General features: G+C 44.4%; 13 non-coding genes across 13 annotated transcripts; all 13 read left to right on the top strand.

Annotated features, from left to right (window-relative positions):
- On the top strand, nt 1–82 carry trnas-aga (transfer RNA serine (anticodon AGA)). Its single transcript has one exon. It is a non-coding gene; the product is annotated as a tRNA-Ser (tRNA).
- Nucleotides 83–2,209: 2,127 nt separating this feature from the next.
- Nucleotides 2,210–2,282, top strand: trnar-ucg (transfer RNA arginine (anticodon UCG)). The gene has a single exon. It is a non-coding gene; the product is annotated as a tRNA-Arg (tRNA).
- A 1,391-nt stretch (nt 2,283–3,673) lies between these two features.
- Nucleotides 3,674–3,755, top strand: trnas-aga (transfer RNA serine (anticodon AGA)). The gene has a single exon. It is a non-coding gene; the product is annotated as a tRNA-Ser (tRNA).
- A 2,127-nt stretch (nt 3,756–5,882) lies between these two features.
- trnar-ucg (transfer RNA arginine (anticodon UCG)) lies at nt 5,883–5,955 on the top strand. The gene has a single exon. It is a non-coding gene; the product is annotated as a tRNA-Arg (tRNA).
- Nucleotides 5,956–7,346: 1,391 nt separating this feature from the next.
- Nucleotides 7,347–7,428, top strand: trnas-aga (transfer RNA serine (anticodon AGA)). Its single transcript has one exon. It is a non-coding gene; the product is annotated as a tRNA-Ser (tRNA).
- A 2,127-nt stretch (nt 7,429–9,555) lies between these two features.
- trnar-ucg (transfer RNA arginine (anticodon UCG)) lies at nt 9,556–9,628 on the top strand. The gene has a single exon. It is a non-coding gene; the product is annotated as a tRNA-Arg (tRNA).
- Nucleotides 9,629–11,025: 1,397 nt separating this feature from the next.
- On the top strand, nt 11,026–11,107 carry trnas-aga (transfer RNA serine (anticodon AGA)). The gene has a single exon. It is a non-coding gene; the product is annotated as a tRNA-Ser (tRNA).
- A 2,127-nt stretch (nt 11,108–13,234) lies between these two features.
- On the top strand, nt 13,235–13,307 carry trnar-ucg (transfer RNA arginine (anticodon UCG)). The gene has a single exon. It is a non-coding gene; the product is annotated as a tRNA-Arg (tRNA).
- A 1,407-nt stretch (nt 13,308–14,714) lies between these two features.
- Nucleotides 14,715–14,796, top strand: trnas-aga (transfer RNA serine (anticodon AGA)). Its single transcript has one exon. It is a non-coding gene; the product is annotated as a tRNA-Ser (tRNA).
- A 2,127-nt stretch (nt 14,797–16,923) lies between these two features.
- trnar-ucg (transfer RNA arginine (anticodon UCG)) lies at nt 16,924–16,996 on the top strand. The gene has a single exon. It is a non-coding gene; the product is annotated as a tRNA-Arg (tRNA).
- Nucleotides 16,997–18,393: 1,397 nt separating this feature from the next.
- On the top strand, nt 18,394–18,475 carry trnas-aga (transfer RNA serine (anticodon AGA)). The gene has a single exon. It is a non-coding gene; the product is annotated as a tRNA-Ser (tRNA).
- Nucleotides 18,476–20,602: 2,127 nt separating this feature from the next.
- On the top strand, nt 20,603–20,675 carry trnar-acg (transfer RNA arginine (anticodon ACG)). The gene has a single exon. It is a non-coding gene; the product is annotated as a tRNA-Arg (tRNA).
- A 1,407-nt stretch (nt 20,676–22,082) lies between these two features.
- trnas-aga (transfer RNA serine (anticodon AGA)) lies at nt 22,083–22,164 on the top strand. The gene has a single exon. It is a non-coding gene; the product is annotated as a tRNA-Ser (tRNA).
- The last annotated feature ends 730 nt before the right edge of the window (nt 22,165–22,894 follow it).

The following is a 22,894-nucleotide window of genomic DNA, read 5'->3' as shown; positions in this document are numbered from 1 at the left end:
GTAGTCATGGCCGAGTGGTTAAGGCAATGGATTAGAAATCCATTGGGGTTTCCCCACGTAGGTTCGAATCCTGCTGACTACGTTTTCAGTGCTTTGCTGCTGGAACAATTCAAAGTTCAGAAAGCCCGTTTTGCAAACCAGGCCTGTAATTTGATGAGACTTGAGAAACTCGAGTTCTTCATCAGAAATGCTCCACATTTAAAACATTATCTCTGTTTCTCTTTCCAGATACACTGCTCGACACATCGGATTTCTGCAGTTGTTATTGAACGCCCTGAGCAGAAGTGCTGCTTTTCATTAGATTCCTTTAATCCCTTGTCCTCTGTTCTCTGACTCTGGTCATTGGCAACACTTCCTCTTGCTCGTCAGAGTGCTCATTCCCCACCGCTCCGTCTCCCATCATTACAAACAACCGCAGGAAATTGCCACTTAACCATCTTTGTTCCAAAGTGAAACTCACCAGCCTAGGAACTCTCTCCACCAAATGGGACTTCTCATCCCTGGACATGGAAAAGCCAGAGGATTGTGAAGAGATACTGTGAACATATTGTCAGTTGGCAGTTGGAAAAATGTTTAGGAAGCAAACCATATAATTTAGGCTCCAGCTTTGGAAATCTTGAGAAACTCTTTGGGAAATGGAATCACAGGAGATTGAAGAAGTGTAAATTGTCAGTCCGAGTAGAGGAAGGGACATTGACTCTGATGTTCTCGGCACAGGAATTGATCTGAGACATTGAAAGAATTATCGCTCCCGTACGTGAGCAATACAAACTTCATCTGGACGGTGGGACAATGAAAAACTCTGGAACACTCAAGACAATATCCAAATATTGACTGAGATCACGACAGTACGAGTACGATAGATGGGTCAGTTTTTGTCCAGTGTGTGCGGGAGGGATTCCTGACACAGTATGTAGACATGCCTTCAAGGGAAGAAGCCACTTTCGATTTAGTACTGGGTAACGAGCCTGGCCAGGTTTTAGATTTGGAAGTAGGTGAGCACTGTGGAGACAGCGATCACAATTCTCTCAGGTTTACTTTCGTGATGGAAAGGGATAGGTGTACTCCACGGAGCAAGAGTTTCAGCTGGTGGAAGGGAAATCACGATGCAATGAGGTAAGATTTAGGAAGCGCAGAGTTGGGTAGGAAACTGTAGGGGGTGAGCACATTAAAAATGTGAAGCTTATTCAAGGAAAAGCTCCTGTGTGTCCTCGATAAGTATGTACCTGCCAGGCAGGGAGGGAGATATAGAACGCGTGAGCCGTGGTTTACTAAGGAAGGTGGAATCCCTGGTCAAGAAGAACAAGAAGTCTTATGTTAGGACAAAACGTGAAAACTCAGTTAGAGCGCTCGAGGTTTCCAACGATCTCAGGAAAGACCTAAAAAGAGAGCTGGGAAGAGCCAGGAGGAGACATGAGAAGTTGTTGGCAGATAGGGTCAGGGTTAACGCTAAGGCTTTCCATAGGTATGTCAGGAATAAAAGAATGACGAGAGTTAAATTTGGGACAATCAAGGATAATAGTGGGAAGTCGTGTGTGGAGTCAGTGGAGATAGAGGAAGCACTAAATAAATATTTTTCGACAGAGTTCGCTATAGATAATGAAAATGTTGGCGAGGAAGATACAGAGATACTTGCGTCTAGACTAGAAGAGATTGAGGTTCACAAGGAAGAGATATTAGAAATACTGCAGAGTGTGAAAATAGATAAGTCAGCTGGGCCGGATGGGATCTATCTGATGTTGTTTAGCAAATGCACTGCAGGAAGGTACAAATCAAGCTGATGCTAACAACGGCTCGTTTTGAGCCGCTAATTTGCAGTGAAGTGGCGGCGCCAATAAAAGGTGTCACGCAGCTCGTCTAATTCCACATCCTGAGCTCGAAATGAGCAGATGTCTCTCGCTGAGTTTCGGCAGGGTCTTGCTTAGACGACACCATGGCACGTTTTCACTGGAGTAGATCATGAAATCGCGTCGTGAATGTGAATAAAACGATGGGCACTTCCAGCAGAGAAGGAGGCGACCCTGAAGCAGGCAGCTCTGGACAAATGTTTCTCCTTTGCCAGTGAAAGGCACTGCTTCACAAATTGGAAACTTCGAAGTGAAGCAGTGTTGGTGATTATCTTCGCTGCTTGTTCACCTTTTTAATTCTGATTCCGTGAAAGTCCATGGCATTACATATCGACATTCTGCCGTAGCTCTGCGCGTCTATTGGGCCAGTAGCGTAATGGATAACGTGTCTGACTTCGGATCAGAAGATTGTAGGTTCGAGTCCTACCTGGCTCGTGGGGAATGTCTCACTTTAACCGTGCCCCTCGTTGACGCTCCCCTGCAAAGCCCTGCCGGGACGTCGCTTCTGTGCTTCCGCATTTAAAACTTGCATTTGTCTTATTGTCCATTTCAAATTCCAGCTCACCACAACGGAGACCATTGTCGGTTTGGGGGTGCCTTTGTGGGTGAAAATGAGCATGAGTTCCTCAAAAGAGTGACAAGTCGTTGTGGAAGTGTCATACATCTGTGCCATTTAAGAACACAGGATAAAGTCATTGACATTTGCCCTGGGAACATTAGAACACACGACACTTTGGGCCAAAGTTGGAAACTGCGACTGCAATAGATGGCTCTCTGATCAGGCGGAATGGCCTTTTCCCACTTTGTAAATCTACGAAGACAAGTTGAAAATAATCTGCAACGAAAATGTTCATAAAGGGTGTTTTATTTACACTAAATACGATAGTATCTATCGCCTTGTCTTGTTATTTACTTGTGAAGATTCGGTACTCTCAGCACCGTGGCCCGGATCGTATTCCCGCTCATGGAATGGTTGTATTGTTCAGCTAACATATCGGTGTACCAGTACTTCGGCCGATTTTCCGATGCTAGCAGGTCATTGGTTTTGTCCAAAACATTATGAATGTTAACATAATACAAATAGCTGCAGTTGCTGGAAATCTGAGCCTAAAACGAAAATTGTTTGCGGAACGCAGAAAGACTGGCAACAGAAACATCGACTTTCCTGCTCCTCGGATGCTGCTGTGCTTTTCCAGCATTTTCTGATCTAAAATCAGGTTTCCAGCATCTGCAGTCCTCACTCCTGCCGAGTTCCTTCAGTGTCGCTGGTTCCCAATTCAAGAACTCCATCTCTGGCGGTTTCATATCTGTACCTCCATGCTGTGGAATTGAAGAGTGAAGAAAAGTAACTCACCCCCTCCATCTCTGGGGTAATTAGGGGCTGAAAGTGAATCGTATCACATTGAAGTATATCTACAAGCGACTTAATCTCTGTCTTTTATTGGGAACCATCTCTTTCATTGTAACCATCAGGAAAGACCATTTCGTTCGCGAAATAAAGAAATGAATATGTCACTAACCTTTGTTTGTTTCATGTCCAAGAATACTCAGATCAATAGCTCCCTTGATTACCTCTGCTGGTCATGTTCGCAAAGAGATCGAGCAAATTGCCAAGTGTGATTTTCCTTTCAATAAATAATTTTGACTCAATTTTGCTGCAAATATCTTTTCCTAACTTTGTGCTTTTCTTCTTTGACATTGGTGTCTCGCACCTTACAAATGACAGCAAAGGTATGAATGGAGATGGAAACATTTCACTCAAGTCAGCGGCAGCTTTCAATGAGATCACGGCTGATTTGGTCAGTGCTCAGGACGCAGTGCCGTCTGTAGTCATGGCCGAGTGGTTAAGGCAATGGATTAGAAATCCATTGGGGTTTCCCCACGTAGGTTCGAATCCTGCTGACTACGTTTTCAGTGCTTTGCTGCTGGAACAATTCAAAGTTCAGAAAGCCCGTTTTGCAAACCAGGCCTGTAATTTGATGAGACTTGAGAAACTCGAGTTCTTCATCAGAAATGCTCCACATTTAAAACATTATCTCTGTTTCTCTTTCCAGATACACTGCTCGACACATCGGATTTCTGCAGTTGTTATTGAACGCCCTGAGCAGAAGTGCTGCTTTTCATTAGATTCCTTTAATCCCTTGTCCTCTGTTCTCTGACTCTGGTCATTGGCAACACTTCCTCTTGCTCGTCAGAGTGCTCATTCCCCACCGCTCCGTCTCCCATCATTACAAACAACCGCAGGAAATTGCCACTTAACCATCTTTGTTCCAAAGTGAAACTCACCAGCCTAGGAACTCTCTCCACCAAATGGGACTTCTCATCCCTGGACATGGAAAAGCCAGAGGATTGTGAAGAGATACTGTGAACATATTGTCAGTTGGCAGTTGGAAAAATGTTTAGGAAGCAAACCATATAATTTAGGCTCCAGCTTTGGAAATCTTGAGAAACTCTTTGGGAAATGGAATCACAGGAGATTGAAGAAGTGTAAATTGTCAGTCCGAGTAGAGGAAGGGACATTGACTCTGATGTTCTCGGCACAGGAATTGATCTGAGACATTGAAAGAATTATCGCTCCCGTACGTGAGCAATACAAACTTCATCTGGACGGTGGGACAATGAAAAACTCTGGAACACTCAAGACAATATCCAAATATTGACTGAGATCACGACAGTACGAGTACGATAGATGGGTCAGTTTTTGTCCAGTGTGTGCGGGAGGGATTCCTGACACAGTATGTAGACATGCCTTCAAGGGAAGAAGCCACTTTCGATTTAGTACTGGGTAACGAGCCTGGCCAGGTTTTAGATTTGGAAGTAGGTGAGCACTGTGGAGACAGCGATCACAATTCTCTCAGGTTTACTTTCGTGATGGAAAGGGATAGGTGTACTCCACGGAGCAAGAGTTTCAGCTGGTGGAAGGGAAATCACGATGCAATGAGGTAAGATTTAGGAAGCGCAGAGTTGGGTAGGAAACTGTAGGGGGTGAGCACATTAAAAATGTGAAGCTTATTCAAGGAAAAGCTCCTGTGTGTCCTCGATAAGTATGTACCTGCCAGGCAGGGAGGGAGATATAGAACGCGTGAGCCGTGGTTTACTAAGGAAGGTGGAATCCCTGGTCAAGAAGAACAAGAAGTCTTATGTTAGGACAAAACGTGAAAACTCAGTTAGAGCGCTCGAGGTTTCCAACGATCTCAGGAAAGACCTAAAAAGAGAGCTGGGAAGAGCCAGGAGGAGACATGAGAAGTTGTTGGCAGATAGGATCAGGGTTAACGCTAAGGCTTTCCATAGGTATGTCAGGAATAAAAGAATGACGAGAGTTAAATTTGGGACAATCAAGGATAATAGTGGGAAGTCGTGTGTGGAGTCAGTGGAGATAGAGGAAGCACTAAATAAATATTTTTCGACAGAGTTCGCTATAGATAATGAAAATGTTGGCGAGGAAGATACAGAGATACTTGCGTCTAGACTAGAAGAGATTGAGGTTCACAAGGAAGAGATATTAGAAATACTGCAGAGTGTGAAAATAGATAAGTCAGCTGGGCCGGATGGGATCTATCTGATGTTGTTTAGCAAATGCACTGCAGGAAGGTACAAATCAAGCTGATGCTAACAACGGCTCGTTTTGAGCCGCTAATTTGCAGTGAAGTGGCGGCGCCAATAAAAGGTGTCACGCAGCTCGTCTAATTCCACATCCTGAGCTCGAAATGAGCAGATGTCTCTCGCTGAGTTTCGGCAGGGTCTTGCTTAGACGACACCATGGCACGTTTTCACTGGAGTAGATCATGAAATCGCGTCGTGAATGTGAATAAAACGATGGGCACTTCCAGCAGAGAAGGAGGCGACCCTGAAGCAGGCAGCTCTGGACAAATGTTTCTCCTTTGCCAGTGAAAGGCACTGCTTCACAAATTGGAAACTTCGAAGTGAAGCAGTGTTGGTGATTATCTTCGCTGCTTGTTCACCTTTTTAATTCTGATTCCGTGAAAGTCCATGGCATTACATATCGACATTCTGCCGTAGCTCTGCGCGTCTATTGGGCCAGTAGCGTAATGGATAACGCGTCTGACTTCGGATCAGTAGATTGTTGGTTCGAGTCCTACCTGGCTCGTGGGGAATGTCTCCCTTTAACCGTGCCCCTCGTTGACGCTCCCCTGCAAAGCCCTGCCGGGACGTCGCTTCTGTGCTTCCGCATTTAAAACTTGCATTTGTCTTATTGTCCATTTCAAATTCCAGCTCACCACAACGGAGACCTCTGTCGGTTTGGGGGTGCCTTTGTGGGTGAAAATGAGCATGAGTTCCTCAAAAGAGTGACAAGTCGTTGTGGAAGTGTCATACATCTGTGCCATTTAAGAACACAGGATAAAGTCATTGACATTTGCCCTGGGAACATTAGAACACACGACACTTTGGGCCAAAGTTGGAAACTGCGACTGGAATAGATGGCTCTCTGATCAGGCGGAATGGCCTTTTCCCACTTTGTAAATCTACGAAGACAAGTTGAAAATAATCTGCAACGAAAATGTTCACAAAGGGTGTTTTATTTACACTAAATACGATAGTATCTATCGCCTTGTCTTGTTATTTACTTGTGAAGATTCGGTACTCTCAGCACCGTGGCCCGGATCGTATTCCCGCTCATGGAATGGTTGTATTGTTCAGCTAACATATCGGTGTACCAGTACTTCTGCCGATTTTCCGATGCTAGCAGGTCATTGGTTTTGTCCAAAACATTATGAATGTTAACATAATACAAATAGCCGCAGTTGCTGGAAATCTGAGCCTAAAACGAAAATTGTTTGCGGAACGCAGAAAGACTGGCAACAGAAACATCGACTTTCCTGCTCCTCGGATGCTGCTGTGCTTTTCCAGCATTTTCTGATCTAAAATCAGGTTTCCAGCATCTGCAGTCCTCACTCCTGCCGAGTTCCTTCAGTGTCGCTGGTTCCCAATTCAAGAACTCCATCTCTGGCGGTTTCATATCTGTACCTCCATGCTGTGGAATTGAAGTGTGAAGAAAAGTAACTCACCCCCTCCATCTCTGGGGTAATTAGGGGCTGAAAGTGAATCGTATCACATTGAAGTATATCTACAAGCGACTTGATCTCTGTCTTTTATTGGGAACCATCTCTTTCATTGTAACCATCAGGAAAGACCATTTCGTTCGCTAAATAAAGAAATGAATATGTCACTAACCTTTGTTTGTTTCATGTCCAAGAATACTCAGATCAATAGCTCCCTTGATTACCTCTGCTGGTCATGTTCGCAAAGAGATCGAGCAAATTGCCAAGTGTGATTTTCCTTTCAATAAATAATTTTGACTCAATTTTGCTGCAAATATCTTTTCCTAACTTTGTGCTTTTCTTCTTTGACATTGGTGTCTCGCACCTTACAAATGACAGCAAAGGTATGAATGGAGATGGAAACATTTCACTCAAGTCAGCGGCAGCTTTCAATGAGATCACGACTGATTTGGTCAGTGCTCAGGGTGCGGTGCCGTCTGTAGTCATGGCCGAGTGGTTAAGGCGATGGATTAGAAATCCATTGGGGTTTCCCCACGTAGGTTCGACTCCTGCTGACTACGTTATCCGTGCTTTGCTGCTGGAAGAATTCAAAGTTCCGAAAGCCTGTTTTGCAAACCAGGCCTGTAATTTGATGAGACTTGAGAAACTCGAGTTCTTCATCAGAAATGCTCCACATTTAAAACATTATCTCTGTTTCTCTTTCCAGATACACTGCTCGACACATCGGATTTCTGCAGTTGTTATTGAACGCCCTGAGCAGAAGTGCTGCTTTTCATTAGATTCCTTTAATCCCTTGTCCTCTGTTCTCTGACTCTGGTCATTGGCAACACTTCCTCTTGCTCGTCAGAGTGCTCATTCCCCACCGCTCCGTCTCCCATCATTACAAACAACCGGAGGAAATTGCCACTTAACCATCTTTGTTCCAAAGTGAAACTCACCAGCCTAGGAACTCTCTCCACCAAATGGGACTTCTCATCCCTGGACATGGAAAAGCCAGAGGATTGTGAAGAGATACTCTGAACATATTGTCAGTTGGCAGTTGGAAAAATGTTTAGGAAGCAAACCATATAATTTAGGCTCCAGCTTTGGAAATCTTGAGAAACTCTTTGGGAAATGGAATCACAGGAGATTGAAGAAGTGTAAATTGTCAGTCCGAGTAGAGGAAAGGACATTGACTCCGATGTTCTCGGCACAGGAATTGATCTGAGACATTGAAAGAATTCTCGCTCCCGTACGTGAGCAATACAAACTTCATCTGGACGGTGGGACAATGAAAAACTCTGGAACACTCAAGACAATATCCAAATATTGACTGAGATCACGACAGTACGAGTACGATAGATGGGTCAGTTTTTGTCCAGTGTGTGCGGGAGGGATTCCTGACACAGTGTGTAGACATGCCTTCAAGGGAAGAAGCCACTTTCGATTTAGTACTGGGTAACGAGCCTGGCCAGGTTTTAGATTTGGAAGTAGGTGAGCACTGTGGAGACAGCGATCACAATTCTCTCAGGTTTACTTTCGTGATGGAAAGGGATAGGTGTACTCCACGGAGCAAGAGTTTCAGCTGGTGGAAGGGAAATCACGATGCAATGAGGTAAGATTTAGGAAGCGCAGAGTTGGGTAGGAAACTGTAGGGGGTGAGCACATTAAAAATGTGAAGCTTAGTCAAGGAAAAGCTCCTGTGTGTCCTCGATAAGTATGTACCTGTCAGGCAGGGAGGAAGATATAGAACGCGTGAGCCGTGGTTTACTAAGGAAGGTGGAATCCCTGGTCAAGAAGAACAAGAAGTCTTATGTTAGGACAAAACGTGAAAACTCAGTTAGAGCGCTCGAGGTTTCCAACGATCTCAGGAAAGACCTAAAAAGAGAGCTGGGAAGAGCCAGGAGGAGACATGAGAAGTTGTTGGCAGATAGGATCAGGGTTAACGCTAAGGCTTTCCATAGGTAGGTCAGGAATAAAAGAATGACGAGAGTTAAATTTGGGACAATCAAGGATAATAGTGGGAAGTCGTGTGTGGAGTCAGTGGAGATAGAGGAAGCACTAAATAAATATTTTTCGACAGAGTTCGCTATAGATAATGAAAATGTTGGCGAGGAAGATACAGAGATACTTGCGTCTAGACTAGAAGAGATTGAGGTTCACAAGGAAGAGATATTAGAAATACTGCAGAGTGTGAAAATAGATAAGTCAGCTGGGCCGGATGGGATCTATCTGATGTTGTTTAGCAAATGCACTGCAGGAAGGTACAAATCAAGCTGATGCGAACAACGGCTCGTTTTGAGCCGCTAATTTGCAGTGAAGTGGCGGCGCCAATAAAAGGTGACACGCAGCTCGTCTAATTCCACATCCTGAGCTCGAAATGAGCAGATGTCTCTCGCTGAGTTTCGGCAGGGTCTTGCTTAGACGACACCATGACACGTTTTCACTGGAGTAGATCATGAAATCGCGTCGTGAATGTGAATAAAACGATGGGCACTTCCAGCAGAGAAGGAGGCGACCCTGAAGCAGGCAGCTCTGGACAAATGTTTCTCCTTTGCCAGTGAAAGGCACTGCTTCACAAATTGGAAACTTCGAAGTGAAGCAGTGTTGGTGATTATCTTCGCTGCTTGTTCACCTTTTTAATTCTGATTCCGTGAAAGTCCATGGCATTACATATCGACATTCTGCCGTACCTGCACGTGTCTATTGGGCCAGTAGCGTAATGGATAACGCGTCTGACTTCGGATCAGAAGATTGTAGGTTCGAGTCCTACCTGGCTCGTGGGGGATGTCTCACTTTAACCGTGCCCCTCGTTGACGCTCCCCTGCCGGGACGTCGCTTCTGTGCTTCCGCATTTAAAACTTGCATTTGTCTTATTGTCCATTTCAAATTCCAGCTCACCACAACGGAGACCTCTGTCGGTTTCGGGGTGCCTTTCTGTGTGTCTCCCTTTGTGGGTGAAAATGAGCATGAGTTCCTCAAAAGAGTGACAAGTCGTTGTGGAAGTGTCATACATCTGTACCATTTAAGAACACAGGATAAAGTCATTGACATTTGCCCTGGGAACATTAGAACACACGACACTTTGGGCCAAAGTTGGAAACTGCGACTGGAATAGATGGCTCTCTGATCAGGCGGAATGGCTTTTTCCCACTTTGTAAATCTACGAAGACAAGTTGAAAATAATCTGCAACGAAAATGTTCATAAAGGGTGTTTTATTTACACTAAATACGATAGTATCTATCGCCTTGTCTTGTTATTTACTTGTGAAGATTCGGTACTCTCAGCACCGTGGCCCGGATCGTATTCCCGCTCATGGAATGGTTGTATTGTTCAGCTAACATATCGGTGTACCAGTACTTCTGCCGATTTTCCGATGCTAGCAGCTCATTGGTTTTGTCCAAAACATTATGAATGTTAACATAATACAAATAGCTGCAGTTGCTGGAAATCTGAGCCTAAAACGAAAATTGTTTGCGGAACGCAGAAAGACTGGCAACAGAAACATCGACTTTCCTGCTCCTCGGATGCTGCTGTGCTTTTCCAGCATTTTCTGATCTAAAATCAGGTTTCCAGCATCTGCAGTCCTCACTCCTGCCGAGTTCCTTCAGTGTCGCTGGTTCCCAATTCAAGAACTCCATCTCTGGCGGTTTCATATCTGTACCTCCATGCTGTGGAATTGAAGAGTGAAGAAAAGTAACTCACCCCCTCCATCTCTGGGGTAATTAGGGGCTGAAAGTGAATCGTATCACATTGAAGTATATCTACAAGCGACTTGATCTCTGTCTTTTATTGGGAACCATCTCTTTCATTGTAACCATCAGGAAAGACCATTTCGTTCGCTAAATAAAGAAATGAATATGTCACTAACCTTTGTTTGTTTCATGTCCAAGAATACTCAGATCAATAGCTCCCTTGATTACCTCTGCTGGTCATGTTCGCAAAGAGATCGAGCAAATTGCCAAGTGTGATTTTCCTTTCAATAAATAATTTTGACTCAATTTTGCTGCAAATATCTTTTCCTAACTTTGTGCTTTTCTTCTTTGACATTGGTGTCTCGCACCTTACAAATGACAGCAAAGGTATGAATGGAGATGGAAACATTTCACTCAAGTCAGCGGCAGCTTTCAATGAGATCACGACTGATTTGGTCAGTGCTCAGGGTGCGGTGCCGTCTGTAGTCATGGCCGAGTGGTTAAGGCGATGGATTAGAAATCCATTGGGGTTTCCCCACGTAGGTTCGAATCCTGCTGACTACGTTATCTGTGCTTTGCTGCTGGAACAATTCAAAATTCCGAAAGCGTGTTTTGCAAACCAGGCCTGTAATTTGATGAGACTTGAGAAACTCGAGTTCTTCATCAGAAATGCTCCACATTTAAAACATTATCTCTGTTTCTCTTTCCAGATACACTGCTCGACACATCGGATTTCTGCAGTTGTTATTGAACGCCCTGAGCAGAAGTGCTGCTTTTCATTAGATTCCTTTAATCCCTTGTCCTCTGTTCTCTGACTCTGGTCATTGGCAACACTTCCTCTTGCTCGTCAGAGTGCTCATTCCCCACCGCTCCGTCTCCCATCATTACAAACAACCGCAGGAAATTGCCACTTAACCATCTTTGTTCCAAAGTGAAACTCACCAGCCTAGGAACTCTCTCCACCAAATGGGACTTCTCATCCCTGGACATGGAAAAGCCAGAGGATTGTGAAGAGATACTGTGAACATATTGTCAGTTGGCCGTTGGAAAAATGTTTAGGAAGCAAACCATATAATTTAGGCTCCAGCTTTGGAAATCTTGAGAAACTCGTTGGGAAATGGAATCACAGGAGATTGAAGAAGTGTAAGTTGTCAGTCCGAGTAGAGGAAGGGACATTGACTCTGATGTTCTCGGCACAGGAATTGATCTGAGACATTGAAAGAATTCTCGCTCCCGTACGTGAGCAATACAAACTTCATCTGGACGGTGGAACAATGAAAAACTCTGGAACACTCAAGACAATATCCAAATATTGACTGAGATCACGCCAGTACGAGTACGATAGATGGGTCAGTTTTTGTCCAGTGTGTGCGGGAGGGCTTCCTGACACAGTATGTAGACATGGCTTCAAGGGAAGAAGCCACTTTCGATTTAGTACTGGGTAACGAGCCTGGCCAGGTTTTAGATTTGGAAGTAGGTGAGCACTGTGGAGACAGCGATCACAATTCTCTCAGGTTTACTTTCGTGATGGAAAGGGATAGGTGTACTCCACGGAGCAAGAGTTTCAGCTGGTGGAAGGGAAATCACGATGCAATGAGGTAAGATTTAGGAAGCGCAGAGTTGGGTAGGAAACTGTAGGGGGTGAGCACATTAAAAATGTGAAGCTTATTCAAGGAAAAGCTCCTGTGTGTCCTCGATAAGTATGTACCTGTCAGGCAGGGAGGAAGATATAGAACGCGTGAGCCGTGGTTTACTAAGGAAGGTGGAATCCCTGGTCAAGAAGAACAAGAAGTCTTATGTTAGGACAAAACGTGAAAACTCAGTTAGAGCGCTCGAGGTTTCCAACGATCTCAGGAAAGACCTAAAAAGAGAGCTGGGAAGAGCCAGGAGGAGACATGAGAAGTTGTTGGCAGATAGGATCAGGGTTAACGCTAAGGCTTTCCATAGGTATGTCAGGAATAAAAGAATGACGAGAGTTAAATTTGGGACAATCAAGGATAATAGTGGGAAGTCGTGTGTGGAGTCAGTGGAGATAGAGGAAGCACTAAATAAATATTTTTCGACAGAGTTCGCTATAGATAATGAAAATGTTGGCGAGGAAGATACAGAGATACTTGCGTCTAGACTAGAAGAGATTGAGGTTCACAAGGAAGAGATATTAGAAATACTGCAGAGTGTGAAAATAGATAAGTCAGCTGGGCCGGATGGGATCTATCTGATGTTGTTTAGCAAATGCACTGCAGGAAGGTACAAATCAAGCTGATGCTAACAACGGCTCGTTTTGAGCCGCTAATTTGCAGTGAAGTGGCGGCGCCAATAAAAGGTGACACGCAGCTCGTCTAATTCCACATCCTGAGCTCGAAATGAGCAGATGTCTCTCGCTGAGTTTCGGCAGGGTCTTGCTTAGACGACACCATGACACGTTTTCACTGGAGTAGATCATGAAATCGCGTCGTGAATGTGAATAAAACGATGGGCACTTCCAGCAGAGAAGGAGGCGACCCTGAAGCAGGCAGCTCTGGACAAATGTTTCTCCTTTGCCAGTGAAAGGCACTGCTTCACAAATTGGAAACTTCGAAGTGAAGCAGTGTTGGTGATTATCTTCGCTGCTTGTTCACCTTTTTAATTCTGATTCCGTGAAAGTCCATGGCATTACATATCGACATTCTGCCGTACCTGCACGTGTCTATTGGGCCAGTAGCGTAATGGATAACGCGTCTGACTTCGGATCAGAAGATTGTAGGTTCGAGTCCTACCTGGCTCGTGGGGAATGTCTCACTTTAACCGTGCCCCTCGTTGGCGCTCCCCTGCAAAGCCCTGTTGGGATGTCGCTTCTGTGCTTCCGCATTTAAAACTTGCATTTGTCTTATTGTCCATTTCAAATTCCAGCTCACCACAACGGAGACCTCTGTCGGTTTGGGGGTGCCTTTCTGTGTGTCTCCCTTTGTGGGTGAAAATGAGCATGAGTTCCTCAAAAGAGTGACAAGTCGTTGTGGAAGTGTCATACATCTGTACCATTTAAGAACACAGGATAAAGTCATTGACATTTGCCCTGGGAACATTAGAACACACGACACTTTGGGCCAAAGTTGGAAATTGCGACTGGAATAGATGGCTCTCTGATCAGGCGGAATGGCCTTTTCCCACTTTGTAAATCTACGAAGACAAGTTGAAAATAATCTGCAACGAAAATGTTCATAAAGGGTGTTTTATTTACACTAAATACGATAGTATCTATCGCCTTGTCTTGTTATTTACTTGTGAAGATTCGGTACTCTCAGCACCGTGGCCCGGATCGTATTCCCGCTCATGGAATGGTTGTATTGTTCAGCTAACATATCGGTGTACCAGTACTTCTGCCGATTTTCCGATGCTAGCAGCTCATTGGTTTTGTCCAAAACATTATGAATGTTAACATAATACAAATAGCTGCAGTTGCTGGAAATCTGAGCCTAAAACGAAAATTGTTTGCGGAACGCAGAAAGACTGGCAACAGAAACATCGACTTTCCTGTTCCTCGGATGCTGCTGTGCTTTTCCAACATTTTCTGATCTAAAATCAGGTTTCCAGCATCTGCAGTCCTCACTCCTGCCGAGTTCCTTCAGTGTCGCTGGTTCCCAATTCAAGAACTCCATCTCTGGCGGTTTCATATCTATACCTCCATGCTGTGGAATTGAAGAGTGAAGAAAAGTAACTCACCCCCTCCATCTCTGGGGTAATTAGGGGCTGAAAGTGAATCGTATCACATTGAAGTATATCTACAAGCGACTTGATCTCTGTCTTTTATTGGGAACCATCTCTTTCATTGTAACCATCAGGAAAGACCATTTCGTTCGCTAAATAAAGAAATGAATATGTCACTATCCTTTGTTTGTTTCATGTCCAAGAATACTCAGATCAATAGCTCCCTTGATTACCTCTGCTGGTCATGTTCGCAAAGAGATCGAGCAAATTGCCAAGTGTGATTTTCCTTTCAATAAATAATTTTGACTCAATTTTGCTGCAAGTATCTTTTCCTAACTTTGTGCTTTTCTTCTTTGACATTGGTGTCTCGCACCTTACAAATGACAGCAAAGGTATGAATGGAGATGGAAACATTTCACTCAAGTCAGCGGCAGCTTTCAATGAGATCACGACTGATTTGGTCAGTGCTCAGGGCGCGGTGCCGTCTGTAGTCATGGCCGAGTGGTTAAGGCGATGGATTAGAAATCCATTGGGGTTTCCCCACGTAGATTCGAATCCTGCTGACTACGTTATCCGTGCTTTGCTGCTGGAAGAATTCAAAGTTCCGAAAGCCTGTTTTGCAAACCAGGCCTGTAATTTGATGAGACTTGAGAAACTCGAGTTCTTCATCAGAAATGCTCCACATTTAAAACATTATCTCTGTTTCTCTTTCCAGATACACTGCTCGACACATCGGATTTCTGCAGTTGTTATTGAACGCCCTGAGCAGAAGTGCTGCTTTTCATTAGATTCCTTTAATCCCTTGTCCTCTGTTCTCTGACTCTGGTCATTGGCAACACTTCCTCTTGCTCGTCAGAGTGCTCATTCCCCACCGCTCCGTCTCCCATCATTACAAACAACCGCAGGAAATTGCCACTTAACCATCTTTGTTCCAAAGTGAAACTCACCAGCCTAGGAACTCTCTCCACCAAATGGGACTTCTCATCCCTGGACATGGAAAAGCCAGAGGATTGTGAAGAGATACTCTGAACATATTGTCAGTTGGCAGTTGGAAAAATGTTTAGGAAGCAAACCATATAATTTAGGCTCCAGCTTTGGAAATCTTGAGAAACTCTTTGGGAAATGGAATCACAGGAGATTGAAGAAGTGTAAATTGTCAGTCCGAGTAGAGGAAGGGACATTGACTCTGATGTTCTCGGCACAGGAATTGATCTGAGACATTGAAAGAATTCTCGCTCCCGTACGTGAGCAATACAAACTTCATCTGGACGGTGGGACAATGAAAAACTCTGGAACACTCAAGACAATATCCAAATATTGACTGAGATCACGACAGTACGAGTACGATAGATGGGTCAGTTTTTGTCCAGTGTGTGCGGGAGGGATTCCTGACACAGTATGTAGACATGCCTTCAAGGGAAGAAGCCACTTTCGATTTAGTACTGGGTAACGAGCCTGGCCAGGTTTTAGATTTGGAAGTAGGTGAGCACTGTGGAGACAGCGATCACAATTCTCTCAGGTTTACTTTCGTGATGGAAAGGGATAGGTGTACTCCACGGAGCAAGAGTTTCAGCTGGTGGAAGGGAAATCACGATGCAATGAGGTAAGATTTAGGAAGCGCAGAGTTGGGTAGGAAACTGTAGGGGGTGAGCACATTAAAAATGTGAAGCTTAGTCAAGGAAAAGCTCCTGTGTGTCCTCGATAAGTATGTACCTGTCAGGCAGGGAGGAAGATATAGAACGCGTGAGCCGTGGTTTACTAAGGAAGGTGGAATCCCTGGTCAAGAAGAACAAGAAGTCTTATGTTAGGACAAAACGTGAAAACTCAGTTAGAGCGCTCGAGGTTTCCAACGATCTCAGGAAAGACCTAAAAAGAGAGCTGGGAAGAGCCAGGAGGAGACATGAGAAGCTGTTGGCAGATAGGATCAGGGTTAACTCTAAGGCTTTCCATAGGTATGTCAGGAATAAAAGAATGACGAGAGTTAAATTTGGGACAATCAAGGATAATAGTGGGAAGTCGTGTGTGGAGTCAGTGGAGATAGAGGAAGCACTAAATAAATATTTTTCGACAGAGTTCGCTATAGATAATGAAAATGTTGGCGAGGAAGATACAGAGATACTTGCGTCTAGACTAGAAGAGATTGAGGTTCACAAGGAAGAGATATTAGAAATACTGCAGAGTGTGAAAATAGATAAGTCAGCTGGGCCGGATGGGATCTATCTGATGTTGTTTAGCAAATGCACTGCAGGAAGGTACAAATCAAGCTGATGCTAACAACGGCTCGTTTTGAGCCGCTAATTTGCAGTGAAGTGGCGGCGCCAATAAAAGGTGTCACGCAGCTCGTCTAATTCCACATCCTGAGCTCGAAATGAGCAGATGTCTCTCGCTGAGTTTCGGCAGGGTCTTGCTTAGACGACACCATGACACGTTTTCACTGGAGTAGATCATGAAATCGCGTCGTGAATGTGAATAAAACGATGGGCACTTCCAGCAGAGAAGGAGGCGACCCTGAAGCAGGCAGCTCTGGACAAATGTTTCTCCTTTGCCAGTGAAAGGCACTGCTTCACAAATTGGAAACTTCGAAGTGAAGCAGTGTTGGTGATTATCTTCGCTGCTTGTTCACCTTTTTAATTCTGATTCCGTGAAAGTCCATGGCATTACATATCGACATTCTGCCGTACCTGCACGTGTCTGTTGGGCCAGTAGCGTAATGGATAACGCGTCTGACTTCGGATCAGAAGATTGTAGGTTCGAGTCCTACCTGGCTCGTGGGGAATGTCTCACTTTAACCGTGCCCCTCGTTGACGCTCCCCTGCCGGGACGTCGCTTCTGTGCTTCCGCATTTAAAACTTGCATTTGTCTTATTGTCCATTTCAAATTCCAGCTCACCACAACGGAGACCTCTGTCGGTTTCGGGGTGCCTTTCTGTGTGTCTCCCTTTGTGGGTGAAAATGAGCATGAGTTCCTCAAAAGAGTGACAAGTCGTTGTGGAAGTGTCATACATCTGTGCCATTTAAGAACACAGGATAAAGTCATTGACATTTGCCCTGGGAACATTAGAACTCACGACACTTTGGGCCAAAGTTGGAAACTGCGACTGGAATAGATGGCTCTCTGATCAGGCGGAATGGCCTTTTCCCACTTTGTAAATCTACGAAGACAAGTTGAAAATAATCTGCAACGAAAATGTTCATAAAGGGTGTTTTATTTACACTAAATACGATAGTATCTATCGCCTTGTCTTGTTATTTACTTGTGAAGATTCGGTACTCTCAGCACCGTGGCCCGGATCGTATTCCCGCTCATGGAATGGTTGTATTGTTCAGCTAACATATCGGTGTACCAGTACTTCTGCCGATTTTCCGATGCTAGCAGCTCATTGGTTTTGTCCAAAACATTATGAATGTTAACATAATACAAATAGCTGCAGTTGCTGGAAATCTGAGCCTAAAACGAAAATTGTTTGCGGAACGCAGAAAGACTGGCAACAGAAACATCGACTTTCCTGCTCCTCGGATGCTGCTGTGCTTTTCCAGCATTTTCTGATCTAAAATCAGGTTTCCAGCATCTGCAGTCCTCACTCCTGCCGAGTTCCTTCAGTGTCGCTGGTTCCCAATTCAAGAACTCCATCTCTGGCGGTTTCATATCTGTACCTCCATGCTGTGGAATTGAAGAGTGAAGAAAAGTAACTCACCCCCTCCATCTCTGGGGTAATTAGGGGCTGAAAGTGAATCGTATCACATTGAAGTATATCTACAAGCGACTTGATCTCTGTCTTTTATTGGGAACCATCTCTTTCATTGTAACCATCAGGAAAGACCATTTCGTTCGCTAAATAAAGAAATGAATATGTCACTAACCTTTGTTTGTTTCATGTCCAAGAATACTCAGATCAATAGCTCCCTTGATTACCTCTGCTGGTCATGTTCGCAAAGAGATCGAGCAAATTGCCAAGTGTGATTTTCCTTTCAATAAATAATTTTGACTCAATTTTGCTGCAAATATCTTTTCCTAACTTTGTGCTTTTCTTCTTTGACATTGGTGTCTCGCACCTTACAAATGACAGCAAAGGTATGAATGGAGATGGAAACATTTCACTCAAGTCAGCGGCAGCTTTCAATGAGATCACGACTGATTTGGTCAGTGCTCAGGGTGCGGTGCCGTCTGTAGTCATGGCCGAGTGGTTAAGGCGATGGATTAGAAATCCATTGGGGTTTCCCCACGTAGGTTCGAATCCTGCTGACTACCTTATCTGTGCTTTGCTGCTGGAACAATTCAAAGTTCCGAAAGCGTGTTTTGCAAACCAGGCCTGTAATTTGATGAGACTTGAGAAACTCGAGTTCTTCATCAGAAATGCTCCACATTTAAAACATTATCTCTGTTTCTCTTTCCAGATACACTGCTCGACACATCGGATTTCTGCAGTTGTTATTGAACGCCCTGAGCAGAAGTGCTGCTTTTCATTAGATTCCTTTAATCCCTTGTCCTCTGTTCTCTGACTCTGGTCATTGGCAACACTTCCTCTTGCTCGTCAGAGTGCTCATTCCCCACCGCTACGTCTCCCATCATTACAAACAACCGCAGGAAATTGCCACTTAACCATCTTTGTTCCAAAGTGAAACTCACCAGCCTAGGAACTCTCTCCACCAAATGGGACTTCTCATCCCTGGACATGGAAAAGCCAGAGGATTGTGAAGAGATACTGTGAACATATTGTCAGTTGGCAGTTGGAAAAATGTTTAGGAAGCAAACCATATAATTTAGGCTCCAGCTTTGGAAATCTTGAGAAACTCTTTGGGAAATGGAATCACAGGAGATTGAAGAAGTGTAATTTGTCAGTCCGAGTAGAGGAAGGGACATTGACTCTGATGTTCTCGGCACAGGAATTGATCTGAGACATTGAAAGAATTCTCGCTCCCGTACGTGAGCAATACAAACTTCATCTGGACGGTGGGACAATGAAAAACTCTGGAACACTCAAGACAATATCCAAATATTGACTGAGATCACGACAGTACGAGTACGATAGATGGGTCAGTTTTTGTCCAGTGTGTGCGGGAGGGATTCCTGACACAGTATGTAGACATGCCTTCAAGGGAAGAAGCCACTTTCGATTTAGTACTGGGTAACGAGCCTGGCCAGGTTTTAGATTTGGAAGTAGGTGAGCACTGTTGAGACAGCGATCACAATTCTCTCAGGTTTACTTTCGTGATGGAAAGGGATAGGTGTACTCCACGGAGCAAGAGTTTCAGCTGGTGGAAGGGAAATCACGATGCAATGAGGTAAGATTTAGGAAGCGCAGAGTTGGGTAGGAAACTGTAGGGGGTGAGCACATTAAAAATGTGAAGCTTAGTCAAGGAAAAGCTCCTGTGTGTCCTCGATAAATATGTACCTGTCAGGCAGGGAGGAAGATATAGAACGCGTGAGCCGTGGTTTACTAAGGAAGGTGGAATCCCTGGTCAAGAAGAACAAGAAGTCTTATGTTAGGACAAAACGTGAAAACTCAGTTAGAGCGCTCGAGGTTTCCAACGATCTCAGGAAAGACCTAAAAAGAGAGCTGGGAAGAGCCAGGAGGAGACATGAGAAGCTGTTGGCAGATAGGATCAGGGTTAACGCTAAGGCTTTCCATAGGTATGTCAGGAATAAAAGAATGACGAGAGTTAAATTTGGGACAATCAAGGATAATAGTGGGAAGTCGTGTGTGGAGTCAGTGGAGATAGAGGAAGCACTAAATAAATATTTTTCGACAGAGTTCGCTATAGATAATGAAAATGTTGGCGAGGAAGATACAGAGATACTTGCGTCTAGACTAGAAGAGATTGAGGTTCACAAGGAAGAGATATTAGAAATACTGCAGAGTGTGAAAATAGATAAGTCAGCTGGGCCGGATGGGATCTATCTGATGTTGTTTAGCAAATGCACTGCAGGAAGGTACAAATCAAGCTGATGCTAACAACGGCTCGTTTTGAGCCGCTAATTTGCAGTGAAGTGGCGGCGCCAATAAAAGGTGTCACGCAGCTCGTCTAATTCCACATCCTGAGCTCGAAATGAGCAGATGTCTCTCGCTGAGTTTCGGCAGGGTCTTGCTTAGACGACACCATGACACGTTTTCACTGGAGTAGATCATGAAATCGCGTCGTGAATGTGAATAAAACGATGGGCACTTCCAGCAGAGAAGGAGGCGACCCTGAAGCAGGCAGCTCTGGACAAATGTTTCTCCTTTGCCAGTGAAAGGCACTGCTTCACAAATTGGAAACTTCGAAGTGAAGCAGTGTTGGTGATTATCTTCGCTGCTTGTTCACCTTTTTAATTCTGATTCCGTGAAAGTCCATGGCATTACATATCGACATTCTGCCGCACCTGCACGTGTCTGTTGGGCCAGTAGCGTAATGGATAACGCGTCTGACTACGGATCTGAAGATTGTAGGTTCGAGTCCTACCTGGCTCGTGGGGAATGTCTCGCTTTAACCGTGCCCCTCGTTGACGCTCCCCTGCAAAGCCCTGCCGGGACGTCGCTTCTGTGCTTCCGCATTTAAAACTTGCATTTGTCTTATTGTCCATTTCAAATTCCAGCTCAACACAACGGAGACCTCTGTCGGTTTCGGGGTGCCTTTCTGTGTGTCTCCCTTTGTGGGTGAAAATGAGCATGAGTTCCTCAAAAGAGTGACAAGTCGTTGTGGAAGTGTCATACATCTGTGCCATTTAAGAACACAGGATAAAGTCATTGACATTTGCCCTGGGAACATTAGAACACACGACACTTTGGGCCAAAGTTGGAAACTGCGACTGGAATAGATGGCTCTCTGATCAGGCGGAATGGCCTTTTCCCACTTTGTAAATCTACGAAGACAAGTTGAAAATAATCTGCAACGAAAATGTTCATAAAGGGTGTTTTATTTACACTAAATACGATAGTATCTATCGCCTTGTCTTGTTATTTACTTGTGAAGATTCGGTACTCTCAGCACCGTGGCCCGGATCGTATTCCCACTCATGGAATGGTTGTATTGTTCAGCTAACATATCGGTGTACCAGTACTTCTGCCGATTTTCCGATGCTAGCAGCTCATTGGTTTTGTCCAAAACATTATGAATGTTAACATAATACAAATAGCTGCAGTTGCTGGAAATCTGAGCCTAAAACGAAAATTGTTTGCGGAACGCAGAAAGACTGGCAACAGAAACATCGACTTTCCTGTTCCTCGGATGCTGCTGTGCTTTTCCAGCATTTTCTGATCTAAAATCAGGTTTCCAGCATCTGCAGTCCTCACTCCTGCCGAGTTCCTTCAGTGTCGCTGGTTCCCAATTCAAGAACTCCATCTCTGGCGGTTTCATATCTGTACCTCCATGCTGTGGAATTGAAGAGTGAAGAAAAGTAACTCACCCCCTCCATCTCTGGGGTAATTAGGGGCTGAAAGTGAATCGTATCACATTGAAGTATATCTACAAGCGACTTGATCTCTGTCTTTTATTGGGAACCATCTCTTTCATTGTAACCATCAGGAAAGACCATTTCGTTCGCTAAATAAAGAAATGAATATGTCACTAACCTTTGTTTGTTTCATGTCCAAGAATACTCAGATCAATAGCTCCCTTGATTACCTCTGCTGGTCATGTTCGCAAAGAGATCGAGCAAATTGCCAAGTGTGATTTTCCTTTCAATAAATAATTTTGACTCAATTTTGCTGCAAATATCTTTTCCTAACTTTGTGCTTTTCTTCTTTGACATTGGTGTCTCGCACCTTACAAATGACAGCAAAGGTATGAATGGAGATGGAAACATTTCACTCAAGTCAGCGGCAGCTTTCAATGAGATCACGACTGATTTGGTCAGTGCTCAGGGTGTGGTGCCGTCTGTAGTCATGGCCGAGTGGTTAAGGCGATGGATTAGAAATCCATTGGGGTTTCCCCACGTAGGTTCGACTCCTGCTGACTACGTTATCCGTGCTTTGCTGCTGGAAGAATTCAAAGTTCCGAAAGCCTGTTTTGCAAACCAGGCCTGTAATTTGATGAGACTTGAGAAACTCGAGTTCTTCATCAGAAATGCTCCACATTTAAAACATTATCTCTGTTTCTCTTTCCAGATACACTGCTCGACACATCGGATTTCTGCAGTTGTTATTGAACGCCCTGAGCAGAAGTGCTGCTTTTCATTAGATTCCTTTAATCCCTTGTCCTCTGTTCTCTGACTCTGGTCATTGGCAACACTTCCTCTTGCTCGTCAGAGTGCTCATTCCCCACCGCTCCGTCTCCCATCATTACAAACAACCGGAGGAAATTGCCACTTAACCATCTTTGTTCCAAAGTGAAACTCACCAGCCTAGGAACTCTCTCCACCAAATGGGACTTCTCATCCCTGGACATGGAAAAGCCAGAGGATTGTGAAGAGATACTCTGAACATATTGTCAGTTGGCAGTTGGAAAAATGTTTAGGAAGCAAACCATATAATTTAGGCTCCAGCTTTGGAAATCTTGAGAAACTCTTTGGGAAATGGAATCACAGGAGATTGAAGAAGTGTAAATTGTCAGTCCGAGTAGAGGAAAGGACATTGACTCCGATGTTCTCGGCACAGGAATTGATCTGAGACATTGAAAGAATTCTCGCTCCCGTACGTGAGCAATACAAACTTCATCTGGACGGTGGGACAATGAAAAACTCTGGAACACT

The sequence above is a fragment of the Chiloscyllium punctatum genome, chromosome 13 (assembly GCF_047496795.1).
Source record: "Chiloscyllium punctatum isolate Juve2018m chromosome 13, sChiPun1.3, whole genome shotgun sequence".
In the NCBI taxonomy this organism is placed as follows: domain Eukaryota; kingdom Metazoa; phylum Chordata; class Chondrichthyes; order Orectolobiformes; family Hemiscylliidae; genus Chiloscyllium; species Chiloscyllium punctatum.
Note: the sequence above shows the minus strand (reverse complement) of the source record. Positions and strands in the feature narration are given on the sequence as shown.